Raw genomic sequence first — 14,400 nt, forward strand, 5'->3', positions numbered from 1 at the left:
TCCATCCTACAAGGAGGAAAAGGAAAACTTCTGGCGTCAATCGACATCAAAGATGCATACCTCTATATGCCTATTTCTTTGCTCTCTAGTAATATGTACTTTTCAAGGTGGAAAATCTTCATTTTCAGTGTGTAGCTCTGCTTTCTTGCCCAGCTATTGCACCTTGAGTGTTTACACAGATTCTGGCCCCTCTTCTAGCCAGATTAAGGGCCCAAGGTATAACGATTATGGTTTAACTAGTCGATCTGTTCTTGATAGATCGCTTAGACCAAAGTATGGTCATCATATTCAGCTACCTGGAATATCTAGGTCGAATTCTCAACCTAGGAGAAATCTTTTTTTTGAAACCATGAAGAAGGCTAAAATACTTCAGTCCGATCATAGATTCACCCAGCAAAAGGGTATTCTTACCCCAGGCAAAGATCAGCGCCATAAAGGAACTGATTTAGGTGGTCGAAGCAAGATGAATTTCTTCTATTCAACTTTGCATGAGGTTGTAGGGAAAGATGGTGGCTTCATTCAAGGCCATTCCTTATGCTCAGTTTCATTTGAGACTGATGCAAAACAGTATCCTATTGGCTTGGAACAAAGTGTTCAAGCTCTTCCCAATGTGTCTGACTCCAAAGCCTACAGCCACATCACCCTGGTAGTGCCCGATCTCATCTGATCTTGGAGGCTGTGCAGGGTCGGGCCTGGTTAGTACTCGGATGAGAGACCACCTGAAAATACCAGGTGCTGTAGGCTGGGTGCACCGGAGCCTCAGTTTATATCCAAAAATCTACAAGAAGTTGTGTGGTTCAGAGAAAGGTGAATCATATCCTATCTTGGGCAGAAAACAATGTACTTTGCCTATCGGCAGTCTTCATTCTAGGTATAGAAAATTTGCAGGTGGACTACTTGAGTCGCCAGCAGTTTTTCCCAGGAGAGTGGTTCCTTCACCCCGATATCTTCCCTTCAATATGTCAAAAATGGGGGATCCCAGACATCTGTTTGCATCCAGGTTCAACAAAGAAATCAACAACTAAGGATCCGCTAGCTTGCAGAACAGATGCCTTGCTATTCCCGTGGAATCGGTTCTCACTGATTTATGCATTCCCTCCTATTCTGCCGGCGTCCACGACTTCTTTGCAGGATCAAGCAGGAAGGGAAGTCGTTGATTCTTCTGGCCCCCAGCGGGGCCCAGGAAATCTTGGTATGCAGAGATCGTAAAGATGGCAGTAGGGGACCCATGGACCCTACCATCACAGCCAGACCTTCTCTCGCAATGTCCGGAGTTCCATCCTACTTTACAAATGCTAAATTTAACAGTCTGGCTATTGAGACCCACACTCTGAAGACGTGTGGGCTGTAAGAGTCAGTCGTTTCTACCTTGGTTAATGCAAGTGAGCCGGCCTCCATAATTTTATATTATGGAGTCTGGGAAACCTATGCCTTCTGGTGTGAAACCAAGGGGTGCACCCCAGAGAATAGGTCAAAGGTAGAATCCTTGACTTTCTGCAGATGTTTGGTAAAAAAAATCACAATAAGCATTTATTGATTGGTTTGCGCAAAAGTTATAGCGTCTACAAAATGGGGGATAGTTTTATGGCATTTTTATTGATAATTTTTTTTTACTAGTAATGGTGGCGATAAGTGATTTTTTTATCGTGACTGCGATATTATGGCGGACATTTCGGACAATGTTGACACATTTTTGGGACCATTAGCATTAATACAGTGATCAATGCTAAAAAATTGCATTGATTACTGTAAAAATGTCACTGGCCGTCACGGGGTTAACCACTAGGTGGCGCTGTAGGGGTTAAGTGTGTCCTAGGGAATGATTCTAACTGTGGGGGGAGGGCTGTGTGTGACACGTCACTGATCACCGCTCCCGATTACAGGGAGCACTGATCAGTGACCGTGTCACTAGGCAGAATGGGGAGATGCTTTTTTACATTAGCATCTCCCCGTTCTTCCTCACCGTGAGACGATCGCGTGATCACGGTCACAGACACACGTGCCCGTAAGCCGCCTCTTAAAGGGAAACATACAGGTACAGTATTCTGCCTGTACATGCCCTTCTGCCACAGGATATCTGCGTGAGGCAGTTGGGAAGTGGTTAAGGAGGTAGTTCTACCCTCTCAAATCAAAGCGCACTCCTCTAGGGTTGTTAGTGCTTTGTGGACAGTGCATCACCAAGCCTCCATGGCTCAATTCTGCAAGGCCGCAACTTGGTCTTCAATCCATACATTTACCAGATTCTATCTGGTGGAGGTAAAAAGATATGAGGATGTCGCCTTTGGACGCAGTGTTCTGCAGGTAGCAGTGTAAATCCTCTGATCTCATGGTGCCCTACTTTGGTTGTGTCTCCCTCCCCTCAGTTGACATTGCTCTGGGACATCCCACATGGTAATTACTATGGCTCTGTGTCCTGTGATGTACGATTTAAAGAAAAAAGGTTTTTATAGCTTACCTGTAAAATCCTTTTCTTTTGAAGTGTATTACGGGACCGCCCCTCTTTCTACTATACACGTGTATTGCTTTGCTACAAAACGGAGTTATTCCCAGAAGTGGGAGGGATTATATAGGGAGGCAACTTCCTGTTTAGGGAGTGCCAGTGTCCAGCACCTGAAGGTGGACTATAACCCACATAGTAATTGCTATGGCACTGTGTCCCGTGATGTACTTCAAAAGAAAAGGATTTTACAGGTAAGCTGTTATAAAATTCCTATTAATGCAGCAGATTCTGATTAGCTACAGTATAATTACTGGCCTGCTTTCTCTCATTCTGATTGTGACTATGCTGGATATTACAGGTGATTTTATATCAAGGTAAATTACATCAATTGCACTATGAGCAATGCATTATTTCTTAAATACTTACCTTCTGTCTGGGGTTCAGCTGTAATAATTGTATTAATATCTCTCAAATATTAACCACTTGCCGCCCGCCCTATAACAAAATGACGGTGGCAAAGTGGTTTCATAATCATGATCGGACGTCATATGACGTGATCAGAATTATGAGCCGCTGCACGCCCCACCGGGGGCGTGCATCGCGGCGATCGTTGTTGCAGATTGTCAGTCTGACACCCTGCAACTACGATCTCGGTAAAGAGTCTCCGATGGAGACTCTTTACCACGTGATCAGCCGTGTCCAATCACGGCTGATCACAGTGTAAATAGGAAGAGCCGGTGATCGGCTTTTCCTCACTCGCGTCTGTCAGACGCGAGTAGAGGAGAGCCGATCGGCTGCTCCTCTGACAGGGGGGGGGGGCTGTGCTGATCGATTATCAGCACAGCCCCCCCGAGGATGCCCACACTGGACCACCAGGGATGCCACCAGACCACCAGGGATGCCCAGGATAAGGTATGCCACCCTAGACCACCAGGGATTCCAGTCAGTGCCACAATGGATGCCAATCAGTGCCCATAATGGATGCCAATCAGTGCCCACAATGGGCATCACTGATTGGCATGCATTATTGTTTGACACTGGCATCCATTAGTACAGTATATTATAATACAATGCCGCCTATCAGTTCCCATCTGTGCCGCCTATCAGTTCCCATCTGTGCCGCCTATCAGTTCCCATCTGTGCCGCCTATCAGTTCCCATCCGTGCCGCCTATCAGTGCCCATCCGTGCCGCCTATCAGTGCCCATCCATGCCACCTATCAGTGCCCATCCATGCCCACCTGTGCCGCCTACCCATGCCCACCTGTGCCACCTACCCATGCCCACCTGTGCCGCCCATCCATGCCAATCCATGCCACCTATCAGTGCCAATTTGTGCCACCTATCAGTGCCCATCAATGCCACCTCATCAGTGCCACTTCATTGGTGCCACCTCATCGATGCCCATCAGTGCCGCCTTATCATTGCCCATCAGTGTAACCCCATCAGTGCCCATCAGTGAAGGAGAAAATTTACTTATTTACAAAGTTTTGAAACTGAAACAAAAAAAACATTTTTTTTTCAAAATTTTCTGTACTTTATTTGTTTAGCAAAAAATAAAAAACGCAGAAGTGATCAAATACCACCAAAAGAAAGCTCTATTTGTGGGAAAAAAATGATAAAAATTTCATTTGGATACAGTGTAGCATGACCGCGCAATTGTCATTCAAAGTGCGACAGCGCTGAAAGCTCAAAATTGGTCTGGGCAGGAAGGTGTTTTAAGTGCCCTGTATTGAAGTGGTTAAATATTTTAGTGTAATAATATGCATATTTACATGGGGCTGCCATGCTCCTAAATTTATATGCAAATTGTGTTTATTGCTTAGTTGTTCTTTGCAAAGATAAGATTGTGCTTTGCATTCCCTCGCTCACATATCTATAGTATTAGCGAGGCCAGACCGATTAATAATACACCTAGTAGATAATCGTGCATTTGATTTTTATCTGGGCAATTTTTTTTTTTTTTTAGCAAGATTCCTAATATTAATAGCCGGCATAAAGATCATACAGCAACTAAAGGAAATATTAGCGGATCTCCTAGAAACAAAAAAAGTATTAGAAACCTTTTCAAACTGTACAAATATGTAACACTAGCAATTGTTTTTAAACATTCCTTACAATAATGTAAAATGTGTAGCCTCTGAATGTGTGATCTAGTTTCCCTTTTAGCGCATCTTTTTGATATTTTCTCACATTTTCCTGTTCTTGTCAATTTATCCTGAATGTCTAGACATTAGCAGAGGGCAGATTAACACCTCTTCAATGTTTCCCAAGTTGAGTCATAAACATGTACGATAAATCTGCAATCTGAAGATCCTTCAGTGTTTCTGTCAAAACCTGTTTTTCTGTTCAGTGCCATGAAACATTCAGTCGCATGAACATTTAACATTTCGTTTAATATGCTATATATGGAACTCGCCCCACTCTATATGACTCGGGGGGGAAAAAAAAAAATCACAGACCCTTTTTTTGTTGTATTTTAACCACTTGCCTACTAGGCACTTTCACCCATTTCCTGCCCAGGCCGATTTACAGCTTTTAGTGCTGTCACACTTTGAATGACAATTGCGCAGTCATGCTACACTGTACCCAAATTACATTTTTTTTTTATTTTTATTTTACACAAATGCTAAACAAACAAAAGTCCAAACATTTTGAAAAAAACAAAGCATTTTTTTCTTTTTTATAAATCATGGGACACAGTTAGGCTAATATTCATTACCTACTGGGTTATACACCATCTCTAGGTTAATGGACACTGGCAGACAAAGCCTTAAACAGGAAGTGATCCCCCCTATATAACCCCTCCTATACAGGAATTGCATCAGTTTTTTTTTTTTTACCAGTGTCTGCAAGGTGGATGGGCACGTTTTTTTGAGCTGTCTGAGCTCCAGATCTCTAGTCCCACAAACAGTTCTCAAATGAATCAAGGGATTGATTGATTTAATCCATTTGACACAGGCTCTATATGCTTAGATAAATGGTACCTGAGCCTCGCAAAAAAGACTCAAGATCCTGCAAGGTTTTGCCAGTAATGCAACCTCCTGGCGCTGGACCCTGCAAAGTGGAATCCTGGACACCACAGCGCTAAGGCATTCCTGCAGGGTGCTTTACAGGTCCAAGGGAGTGGACCCTAAACATGAAAAGGGTGCCCAGACCTTGAAGGTCCTCAAGTAACAGGAACCCGTTGTAATGAGTGAAGATTGGGCTTATAAGCTGCTCTGCTCCTGGACGGGTAAGTGAAAACCCTTTATTTACTTATTGTGGGGTGTCCCAGTAATTGTAACAATCAGATAAGCTACCTAGAGGCTGGACACCTGTGTGCGGTGACCAATACAGGGGAATTTTGGGTTAGCTGTGGGTGTTTGCAAAGTGTACCTTTTTTTTGCTTGTGTCTGGCTATTTTTTACCTGTACAATTCACATGAGTGATGCTGTGCATCCCCAGTATGTTTGGCGGCCATGGTGCATGCAGCTTCGCCATAGGCGTTGTGCACACTCAAAGACATGCATGCACTGTCGCCTAATCTGGGCGCATGAAATCTTGCATCATGCAAATACAGCTACTCCTACTCACCACGACCATACATGTGCATGCACACACATGCACAGAACACCCCTGTGCACAGCTAGCTTATTTAAGCTGTGTATGCCAAGCGTGTGGTGCTTCCAGAAGGCAGCTGTGGGACATAGAGCAGGCTCTGAACCAGGCATTTGCAGCATTTCTCCTTACCCGGGTCACATGAGTCACCAGGTGTTGCTTGGCAGGCTAAGGTGCTTAGCAGAATTGTTGCATAGGGGCTTGGTGAGCCCTATTAAAGGGTCTCCCTTCTGAGGTGTGTTAATACTACACCCAGGTACTCCCTTTTTGTGGCTTGTAAATGTCTTCAAAAAAGAGGAGTGGTACTAACACTACAGGGAAGGGCACACCGCGTCGTCAGTAGCTCCTGATGAACCTAGTCGTATTCCTAGTGTTGTATCCCCTGAAAGACCAGATGTTTCCAGGCAATCTGAGCCGCTGCGCCTATCTGGTATTGAGGCTACAACCAACGCTGCTGCTTCACCATTTATCACCAGGGATGAACTGTCATCGGTCCAAGCTGGGTTAGAGCATATGATTGCTGGCATGATTGTAAAATCTTTTTTATTGAGTTTTTCAATAGCATAGAAAATTGCCCACACCTGGGCCAACAGTACCCACGCAGGGGCAAACTCTCCACTACGGCTACAACCGCAGCAGGGCATAACAGGTAACACAACATGATCGGATTGCTGGCATGATTGCCTCCATCCCGCAGGGTGGCAAGAAGCATGACAGATCCCACTCCCCTGAGCCTCCTAGTTTGGATCAAGAATGGGTTGAGGATGGGGAAGAGCTAAAAGCTCAGGATTCTGTGGAGGGCCTGTGGCGGACCTAGCGGATGAGTCTACGTCTGAGCCTCTGCTTCTCAGTCGCAGAGGATTTTGATCCAGATGGTTCGTTCCGCCTCTTGCAGAGGTTACTGAGCCCCCCTGGTCCCCTTTGGGGTCCTTGAGGCCTCTTCAGGCCGCACAGGCTTTCCCCTTACACCCACTGTTGGAACAGGTGGTGTATGCTGATTGGAAGCATCCCGACAGGATTTTTGTTCCTCCTAAGAGATTTTCCCTTTTATATCCCATTGATGAAAAGTTCATTAAGAAGTGGGTCCCGGCTCCTGCGGGAGTGCCATAAATTGAAAGCAAATATAATATTTACACAGGAAACACATTTTCTGACAGACAAAACTCCTAAATTCTCAGATAAAAACTTCCCCACGGTTTTTCATTCAACAAATTGCCACTCCAAATCAAAAGGTGTGTCGACCCTTATCTCTAAAAACACACCCTTTCAACTAATAGATTCACTAAGTGACACTGAAGGGAGATACTTATTTCTTAAAGGGACCATTTACTCCAAACCAATCACAATTGCTAATATATATTCTCCCAACACAAAACAAGTTACATTTTTCCGCTCTGTCTGTGACCTTTTATCTTCCTTCTCATCGGGAATTCTCATTCTCGGGGGGGACTTTAACGTCCCCCTGAACCCTATCTTAGATTCCTCCTCTGGTTCCTCGGCCTTGCCATACAAAGCCTTGAAACAAATCAAATTGCAACTTCAAAACATCTTGCTACATGATACCTGGAGAACGCTGAACCCACAAGGAAAAGACTACACATACTTCTCCCCTATTCACCAAAAATACTCCCGAATTGACTACTTCTTTATTTCACAACCTGACCTCCCCCTTTTGACTAGGACCACGATAGAACCGATGACTTATTCTGACCACCATCCGATCACCATCCTTCTAGAATTTCCCGAAATCGTAACCAAGTCTAAAACGTGGAGACTTAATCCCTCTTTGCTCAAAGACCCGATAAATGTAACCAGAATAAGCACTTGTCTTACAGACTATTTCAGACTTAATGAAATCCCCGACACCTCCACATTATTACAATGGGAAGCCCATAAAGCTGTAATTCGAGGAGAATTTATCAAATTATCCTCTCTTCTTAAAAAGGAACGCCAGACCAAAATAGCAACACTTATGTCCCAAATCCGCAAGTTGGAAGCCTCACACAAACAGACTCTTGCGCTACAGACCTACCAAGCCCTGACCCAAGCCAGGACACAGCTACTGGAAGAACTTAACCTAAACACAAGGAGACAATATGTCCTCCGGAACAAACTCTTTTATGAAAAGGGTAATAAAGTAGGCTCTCTCCTGGCTAGAGCAGTGCAAAGCAAGAAACTTAACTCAACTGTACATCACATTACTGACAATCAGGGCAAGGCTCATACATCAAACGAAGCTATAGCCCAAAAATTTTAAGAATATTACCAAACACTCTACAACATTCCTTCTAGACCCACTAAGCCCAGTAGTTTGGATGCAAGACAGCATGCTATTAACGAATTCCTCTCCAAATTTGGCCCGAAATGTATTTCCCAGGAAAAAGCCCAAAAGCTAAATATTCCCTTATCCGAAGAAGAATTCGATAGGGCAGTCAAAGAGATGAAGGTCGGGAAAGCACCTGGCCCAGACGGCCTTCCTTTGACATATTACAAAACGTTTACAGACATACTTAGACCCCGCTTTCTCTTAGCTTATAGATCCTTTGCTTCTACTTCTCATGCCCCCCCTCATATGCTTGAAGCACACATCACGGTAATACCGAAAGAGGACAAAGATCCTTCCCTGGTAACGAATTACCGCCCCATATCACTCATTAATGTGGATGTCAAGATTTATGCTAAAATCTTAGCGAACCGCTTATTGACGCTTCTCCCGTCTTTGATCTCTTTGGATCAGGTGGGATTTATCCCGGGACGGGAAGGTAGGGATAATACTATTAAAGCCCTAAACATCCACCACTGGCTGACCTCTGCCAATAAACAAGGATTTTTTCTTTCCCTGGATGCCGAGAAGGCGTTTGACAGGGTGGCCTGGGACTACATGGTCCTCAAAGCAATAGGCCTACCGGATTTGTTTCTCTCATATATTCGAGCCCTGTACTCCCAACCGACCGCCAGAGTGCGGGTCAATGGTTACCTGTCAAACGCCTTCCGGCTTCACAATGGTACCAGACAGGGATGCCCCCTCTCACCTCTACTCTTTGTACTCACTCTCGAACCCCTTCTCAATAAACTAAAACTTAATCCAGATATCAATGGCATTTCAATCAACACACGCATCTACAAAATAGCAGCTTTTGCGGATGACCTCCTCCTCTTCTTAACCAACCCGCATGTCTCTATCCCCAATCTTCTCTCCGACTTGGAGTTGTTCCAATCCATCTCAAATCTTAAAATAAATTATTCCAAATCCATTGCCCTGAATGTAACTCTCCCTGCAGAAATGGTAGCGCAATGTCAAGCGAATTTCCCCTTCAATTGGGCCAAACATTCAATCACGTACTTGGGAATTAAAATACCAACGTCCCTTTCGAATCTTTTTAAGGAAAACTTTCTTCCAGCATTGCAAAGTACCAAATCAGACCTTAAAAATTGGAGATCTTTAAATGTGTCCTGGTTCGGTAGAGCCGCACTCCTTAAAATGACAATTTTACCACGATTCCTTTATTTAATGCAATCAATTCCGATTAGCATTCCATCGTCCTTTTTCTATTCTTTCCGACAAGCCTGCACTGCCTTCATATGGCAAAACAAAAAGCCTAGAATACAATTCACACATCTTACCCTTCCAAAAACCAAAGGAGGAATTGCTCTTCCTGACCTACGTCGATACTACTGGGCCACACACTTAGCTAGGATTGTGGACTGGAATGTCCATCACAATGTTAAGGACTGGGTACCACTAGAACATTCTATCTCTACACAATCTCTTCGGTTACTACCCTGGATACGTCCACGCCATATACCGTTACAACATAAGCAACACCCGTTGATTGGGCCCACACTATCAGTTATCCACAAGGCATTGAAAACAATATATCCGCACCCGTGGTTGAGTCCACTTACTCCACTGAGGGATAACCCCGATTTCCCGCCGGGCGAGAGTCCCAACTATCTGGCCAACTCCTGGCCCCACACAGAACTTACTGCTAGACAATTTTTCAACAGGAGAAGGACCCTCAGAACTCTGGTTGACCTGAATACCCGACTGGACGTATAGACAAATCCACCACTTCTTGACTAGCCGACACAATACGGACTATTGGACGAGAGATCTGAACACCCTAGAAAGCCTATGTACACAACACGAACCACAAAGACATCTCATCTCCATTCTCTACACATACCTCTTCGGGGACAAATCAGCGTTCTCCAGCAAGCCCTATTCCTCATGGGAGCAAGATTTAGCTATCAAAATCTCTGACTCAGAGTGGGAAACCATATGTACTTATATTCTCAAAGGTTCCCTTAATGTAGCGGTTCAAGAGGGAGGATACAAAATCCTCTCCAAATGGTACAGAACCCCCTCCCTGCTTCAGAAAATTCTCAGATGCCATCTCCAACTTATGTTGGCGCTGTGGCAAGGCGGAAGGAACCATGCTCCACATTTGGTGGTCGTGTCCTGCCCTTCAGAATTTCTGGAGGTCAGTCCATGACACCATACTTGCAGTAACATCCCAAAGCAATGATTTTTCCCCAGCTTCCTATTTACTTCACTTTACCAAAATCCCCAAGACACGCTACTTTAAATCCCTCAATATGATTATGATCAACACAGCTCAACAATGCATCCCGTGGCGATCCTCTTCCGTACCAACTGTAGCGGAATGGTTCCGTAGATTAAACAATACCGAAACCTTTGAAGAACTAATTAGTATCTCCAATGACACAGTCACAAAATTTTCAGCAACCTGGCAGGACTGGCGCCGTTTCAAACTTACTGACGCGTACTCCTCACAATCTGGCTAAATGGTTCTCACACACTAGACTATCCCTTTCTCAATATCCTCCCTCTCCCCCAATTTTGCCCTCACCCCCCCCCCTCCTTCCCCCCATAACGTATATTCATGCTCGGAATACTTTCCCATTATACAATCCAGAATGCTTTAGATTACCCTCCTTCACAGTTCAGGCTACCTTTAGGCCGTTTTTAGACACCACTGTACAATTAACTGAGCTCAGTGCTGTGATTCTTTCCACGTCTGGAAATTTGTTAAGATCTGTAACCAGCTACTGGACTATTCTTTGTTTATTTAAGCATTTAAGATTTACTGTGACATGAATATTTTGCTGCATATCTTTATCCATTGCCTGTATTTTCTTGTATGTTTACTTTATCCTAATAAAATTTTGTGGAAAAAAAAAAAGAAGTGGAGCATGCCAGCCGTAGATGCAGCAGTCTCTTCCTTAAACAAGAACTTAACTTGTCCGGTGGATAATGCACATGGCTTGGAAAAACACTGTTGACAAGAAACTGGAGTCATTATTAAAGGCTTCCTTTTCTTTGGTCAGTTCAGCTATTCAGCCAGCTGTTGCAGCAATTGGTATCTGCCAGTCAAAAATTTTTGAAAAATATTTCCGGAGGGAAGTGCTCTACTTCCTATAAAGAGAAGCACCAGGCTTCCCCCATTTAAAACCTCAGGGACTGCTACCTCAGAGACTGCTTCCTCATGTGTCTTAGTGGCACAGTGATTCTGCCGCCAACAGGACGCTAGAGCTAGGGGCAAGCCCCAGGGCCAGAAAAAGCCCTGGGTCCAAAGCTTTTCTAAGCCCAGCACCAAGCCCTCCTTTTGAGGGCACGCCCCCACTCTATCGGGGGAAGGTTGCTGCACTTTGTGGACATTTGGAGAACAGTGGTTCAGGATGTGTGGGTCACCTTGACTATATCCCATGGTTACAAGCTGGGGTTACTGTGGGTTCCCCCTCCCAGAGGTTTCAAAGATCCAGCGTTCCCTTGGATCCTCCAAAAAGAAACGTACTGTTTCAGGCACTACATCATTTAGTGCATCAAGGAGTTTTATTTAAACCTGTTTACGGTTCCAAAATGGGACACAATGCCCATTTTGGATTTAAGATCCCTGAACCAGTATCTACTAATGCAGTCCTTCTCAGATGGAGTCTTTCCGCTCATTTGTAGCCTCGCTCCAGAAGTGAGACTTTCTAGCCTCTATCGATTACAAAAGACGCATATTTACACGTACCCATCTTTAAGCCTCATCAGAGGTTCCTGTGATTTGCAATAATGTAACGTCATTTTCAGTTTGTGGCTCTACCCTTCGGGCTTGCCACAGCTCCCCAGGTGTTCACAAAGGTCCTAGCACCAGTACTGGGTTTTTTAAGGGCCCAAGGAATCTTGGTGGAGATCACTCACTACAGGTTCTAGAACAGAGCATAACCTGCACAGTGCGCTATTTGGAAACTTTTTAGGCTGGATTATAGATAATGAAAAGTCAGCCTTGAGACCAGCTCAAAGTCTGAATTACTTAGGTCTGATCCTAGATACGGCCCAAGCAAGGGTATTTTTGCCACCCGTAAGGATCTGTGCCCTGAAGGAATCGGGTGCGTCAGATAAGGGGCACCAGGCAACCCTCCATTCGGCTCTGTATAAGTCTTCTAGGAAAGATGGTGTGCTCTTTCGAGGCAGTGCCCTATGCCCTGTTCAATACCAGGCCTATACAACAAGACATCTTGTTGGCTTGGAACAGAAGAGGACAAGCCCTGGATTATCCAATGTTCTTATCTCTTGAGGCACGCTTAAGCCTAAACTGGTGGTTGCAGGGTCAGAACCTGCAAAAGGGAAGATCCTTCCTCCCAGTAGCTTGGAGATTACTGACTACAGATGGCAATAAAAATAATAAAATGTGATAGTGCTTCAATATTACAATCTGTAATATATCTGCAATATATGAGCTAATAAAAAAAGTGAAACAGAGTCCAATATTGAATGATAATTTCTTCAGTGATATAGAAAAAAGCAAATGTGATGCTTCTTCTCAAAGACTCCTTATCCAGAGTGCTCCCACCACCGCATGCAATGGCCGCTTACCTCCTTAATATGACCCCAGGGGGTCAAACACGCCCTGCACTCCTCCAGATGAAGCCACGTAGGAGATGGTGAAACTAGTAGAGGTGGAGCCTGGTGGTGGACTGATCATTACTGAGTGAGATTTATCAGATTTGTACCTATGCTTTTAATCATTTTAATAAGTTTGAGTTTATTGCTAGCTGGGGTGGAATGGTTCATTTTCTAATCCCTCGGATACTGCACTATAGGAGGCACTTTTTCTTGTTTTTTTATGTATTTCTGCATCTGCTGATCTCTAATATGGATTGAGGTTTAAAGCAGCACAGTGGATGGAACCTATGCTGGCCATAGACCGTTTTGTCTATACATTGAGCAAAGTAAAGATCAGAGGATTCTTTGGAGAGATTATTGGCGCTAAGTACAAGGCATGTTTGGGGTCGTATTAAGGAGGTGAGCATCCATTGCATGCAGTGGTGGGAGCACTCTGGATAAGGAGTCCTTTAGAAGGACATTTGTTTTTTTTTTTTCTACATCACTGAAGAAATTATCATTCATTATTGGGCTCCATTTCACTTTTTTTTATTTTTTATTAGCTCGGAAATACGCGATTCTGAGAATTCTCTCTTTTCTACTGTCAGCTGTGGAAATCAGATTGGTTGCAAGTACAATCAGAGGTCAGATTTCAGCCCGATCAGTATTCTTCCAAAGGCCTTTAGCCTTCCATTCGCTGGTCCGAACCATTATGTAGGGAGAAACTTGTTTGTTTCCCCTCATCGGGTCCCCTATGTGTCCTTGGGACTTGAACTTGGCGCTGTCTGCGTTACAGAAACAAACATTTGAGCCCATCAAGGAAATTCCATTAGACTTGCTGTCATGCAAGCTAGCCTTCCTCATGTCCATCACCACGGCTAGAAGGGTGTTGGAGTTGGTGGCCCTTTCGTGCAGGGAACCTTACTTGAACCTTCACCTCGACAGGTTCGTGTTACGACCTGTTCCATCCTTTTTGCCAAAAGTGATGTCAGCCTTTCATTTAAATCGGGACATTATTTTCCCTTTTGTCCCTCAGCCTTGTTTGGCGGAAGAGAGACGACTGCATTCTTTGGACGTTGTCTGGGCAGTCAAGGTTTGTCTAGATCTGCGGAGATGCGAGGATCAGACTCCTTTTTTGTTTTACCAAAAGGACCCAAGAAGGGGCAGGCAGCTTCCAAGGCTTCCATTGCCAATTGGGTCCTTTAATTGGTCATTCAGGCCTACGGTCTAAAATGTAAAGCTCCTCCTTTTTTAGGGTGAGAGCTCATTCTACCAGGGGTTTAGGAACCTCCTGGTCTTTTCACCATCGGGTCTTCAGTGCATACGTTCACAAATTTTTTATCAAGTAGATGTTCCAGCAGCCGAGGATTCAGCTTTTGGCCATAGTGTACTACAGGCTGCCCTTTAAGGTCTGATGACTATTGTTTGGCAAGGTGTCTCCCTCTCCTCAAGACTATTGCTCTGGGA

The 14,400-nt window shown here is 44.4% G+C and overlaps 1 protein-coding gene and 1 pseudogene across 2 annotated transcripts in view; both read left to right on the plus strand.

The window, feature by feature from the left end:
* The window catches only part of TBC1D22A (TBC1 domain family member 22A), an 839,044-nt gene that overhangs the window by 95,035 nt on the left and 729,609 nt on the right, over nucleotides 1–14,400 (plus strand). The window lies entirely within an intron of this gene.
* Nucleotides 626–744, plus strand: LOC143965298 (5S ribosomal RNA; annotated as a pseudogene).

This window comes from Lithobates pipiens, unplaced genomic scaffold (assembly GCF_037356315.1).
Source record: "Lithobates pipiens isolate NorthernLeopardFrog02 unplaced genomic scaffold, aLitPip1_a1.2 Scaffold_8, whole genome shotgun sequence".
Classification (NCBI taxonomy): Eukaryota; Metazoa; Chordata; class Amphibia; order Anura; family Ranidae; genus Lithobates; species Lithobates pipiens.